We start from the raw sequence: 3,446 nt of genomic DNA, 5'->3' as shown, positions 1-3,446 counted from the left end.
TTCTTCTTCTTCTTCTTCTTCTTCTTCTTCTTCTTCTTCTTTCTTCTTCTTCTTTTCTTTCTTCTTCTTCTTCTTCTTTCTTCTTTCTTCTTCTTCTTCTTCTTCTTCTTCTTCTTCTTCTTCTTCTTCTTCTTCTTCTTTCTTCTTCTTCTTTCTTCTTCTTCTTCTTCTTCTTCTTCTTCTTCTTCTTCTTCTTCTTCTTCTTTTCTTCTTCTTCTTCTTCTTTCTTCTTCTTCTTCTTTCTTCTTCTTCTTCTTCTTCTTCTTCTTCTTCTTCTTCTTCTTCTTCTTTCTTCTTCTTCTTCTTCTTCTTCTTCTTTCTTCTTCTTCTTCTTCTCTTCTCTTCTTCTTCTTCTTCTTCTTCTTCTTCTTCTTCTTCTTCTTCTTCTTCTCTTCTTCTTCTTCTTTTTCTTTTCTTCTTCTTTCTTCTTCTTCTTCTTTTCTTTCTTCTTCTTCTTCTTCTTCTTCTTCTTTTCTCTTTTTTTCTTCTTCTTCTTCTTTCTTCTTCTTCTTCTTCTTCTTCTTCTTCTTCTTCTTCCCCTCTCCTCCTCCTCCTCCTCCTCCTCCTCCTCCTCCTCCTCCTCCTTCTTCTTCTTCTTCTTCTTCTTCTTCTTCTTCCACCTCCCCCTCTTCCTCCTCCTCCTCCTGCTCCTCCTCCTCCTCCTCCTCCTCCTCCTCCTCCTCCTCCTTCTTCTTCTTCTTCTTCTTCTTCTTCTTCTTCTTCCACCTCATCCTCCTCCTCCTCCTCCTTATACTCCTCCTCCTCTCCTCCTCCTCCTCCTCCTCCTCCTTCTTCTTCTTCTTCTTCTTCTTCTTCTTCTTCTTCTTCTCCTTTGTGTACTCACCACGCCCATAACAAATCAATTGTATTTCAATTTCGGTGATTATTTCATATCCTCGGGTCATTTACGATCTGTTGCGAGCACCCACCGCATACAAAAACCAGACATTTCAACAAGGGTCGACACGCCCCTTTCTCAAGATCTAAAAATAAACTGTGCATGAATCAGCGACAAAACAGAAAAAGAAACCAAAAACAAAAAACAAAAAAAAAAAAAAAAAACCAAAAAAACCCCTCATAAATCAATAAAATGAAACAAAAACAAAGGAAAAAAAATACAGCGCTCAAACCTGGAACGTCGTGAAATCTTCCTTCAGTTTGAGAGTTTGTTTTTTTCCCCCAATATGATGGCCATTTAAATAGGATTTAATAGTCTGATATCATGTCCGCTCAGCCAGCAACCAGCAGCTTGGTTCTAAACAAAGAAAATCAGTTCTTTTTATTATTTATGCTGGCTAGAACTTTTTCACATGTCATGTGATCAGTATGTATAAAATTCAAAACATGATCGGATTTTATAATGTTTTTCTCTTCTGGATACACTTTTATGCAGGTCGTAGAAATACATATTTCATAAGAGCGTCCGCCATTGTTCCGATCGTTTAGAACCAGTTACTAAGTTACTATGCGTCATTACGAGGGAAGTGACATCACGAATGTTGAAGCCTATTTTGATGGCAATTTGAAAGACGAGTTTTCTGGTTAAATTTTTCATACATGGGTTTTCAGAGTACGGAATTTAACTGTTTATTGTGCGGCTATGTGGTCTAGTGGTATGACACTCGCTTTGGGATCGGAAGGTCCTGGGTTCGAGCCTCGCGCTCGGCGCATAGTTGAGTCCTTGGAAAATGCTCTTTACTCACTTTCTCTCACCGTACTCAGGTGTAAAATGAGTACCTGGCCGTTAACAGAGTTGTTTTTGCCTGAAAAATTGTAATATCGCCTAACAGGCGTTATGTCCCGTCCTACATGTTAAATGTTACTGTTGACCAGGGACCCTTTGTAAAGCGCTTTGAGCACATTTAGTGGATATTGCGCTATATAAAGCTCAATTATAAGGAAATACTGTTAATTCCCTAATTAAAAAAAGAAACAAACTTGGACTCGTTGTAACGGAAGAAATATTGATGTAGTTCATTGACCTCAGTCCGTCCCGAACATTGATAGACGTCTATTATCTCCAAGTTCATGGCGAAACATTGAGAGCTCAAATATAATATTATAATATTGGTCTCTCTCTCTCTCTCTCTCTCTCTCTCTCTCTCTCTCTCTCTCTCTCTCTCTCTCTCTGGTGCGTTTCCTATTGAAAATGTAACAAGAACAATCCAGTAAAACACACGAAGGGCTTAACCCGAAACGTTCAAGAATATATATATATATATATATTATACATATATATGTATATATATATATATATATATATATATATATATATATATATATATATAATATATATATATATATATATATATTCTTTTTTAATTATGCCCTTGCGCCACGATATCATAAGATGTCGTCGCCTAGGCATTCGATGAAGGAATATAGATAATTCATCAAACAAGATGTCTGATGTCAACAGGAATCACCCATGTTGTCCAAGTGAGCTAATTGGGGGTTAATAATCTTGCTCAAGGAAAAAAAACAAAAGTGCCTGAAGCGGGGCTCGAACCCAGGACCTTCCGCCGGGGCACAGTTCAATGCCTTAACCACTCGGCCACTTCACTTATATTATATATAAAAGAGCACAGTTAAAATTGTGTAATGATAAACGATAATATAGTTATAACTATATCATAGTCAAGGTTAGAACCTCTACGTTTGAAAAAGAAAATTAAAATGAATGATGAATAATTCTACAAATAATCATGGCGTTAAAAGGCGCGAAAATCTTAAATTTGTCCACATTGAGAAGAATTGTAAATAACAATAACAATGACGACAGTGGACAGAATTATTAATAACAGCAAATGATAAAAATAAAATAACGAGTGACGAAAACTGACAAAGAGTGAGAACTCAGCACCAAGCAATACTGAACAATTCTGAGTCACACCAGAACACCTTACTTTCAATAGATAGTATGCGCTTGACTAAGAAGCTCACAACATTGCCATAACGGACCAACACACTAAACTCTGTGTGACCTTGAACTTTTATAGTCTGGACAATAAAGTTTAGTGAGAATTACTCATAAACGCGGATGGCAAAAAACAATAACAAAGACCAGAGTGACGTCATCTTCATTCTATCTATAGATAGTATGCAGATGACGTCACTCATGCCTTTGTTATTGTTTTTGCCATCCGCGATTGTGAGTTGTTCTCACTAAACTGTATTAACCAGACTATAAAAGTTCATGGTTACACAGAGTTTGTGTGTTGGTCCGTTATACTTCCGGATGGCAATGTTGTGAACTCCTTGGCCAAGCGCATTCTATCTATAGGAACGATCTATATTCAAGTTTTGTTTCTTCCAACCTCGTCATCAATCACATGATGTTTTTCCGTACAACGATTGGACATTTCTCAATAAATGTAAACACGCTGCTTTGTTTATAAAAGTTGTAAACATTCCCATGAGTCATGCTGAGTAAAATGACCAATCGT

General features: G+C 36.9%; 1 protein-coding gene across 5 annotated transcripts in view; it reads left to right on the top strand.

Moving 5' to 3' along the window:
* The window catches only part of LOC144977424 (ciliary microtubule inner protein 1-like), a 202,878-nt gene that overhangs the window by 128,873 nt on the left and 70,559 nt on the right, over positions 1–3,446 (top strand). The window lies entirely within an intron of this gene.

The sequence above is a fragment of the Berghia stephanieae genome, chromosome 7 (genome assembly GCF_034508935.2).
Source record: "Berghia stephanieae isolate SIO BIC M18660-M18661 chromosome 7, UCSD_Bste_1.3, whole genome shotgun sequence".
Taxonomy (NCBI): domain Eukaryota; kingdom Metazoa; phylum Mollusca; class Gastropoda; order Nudibranchia; family Aeolidiidae; genus Berghia; species Berghia stephanieae.
The sequence above is the reverse complement of the archived record's forward strand: the minus strand, read 5'-3'. Positions and strand labels throughout refer to the sequence as shown.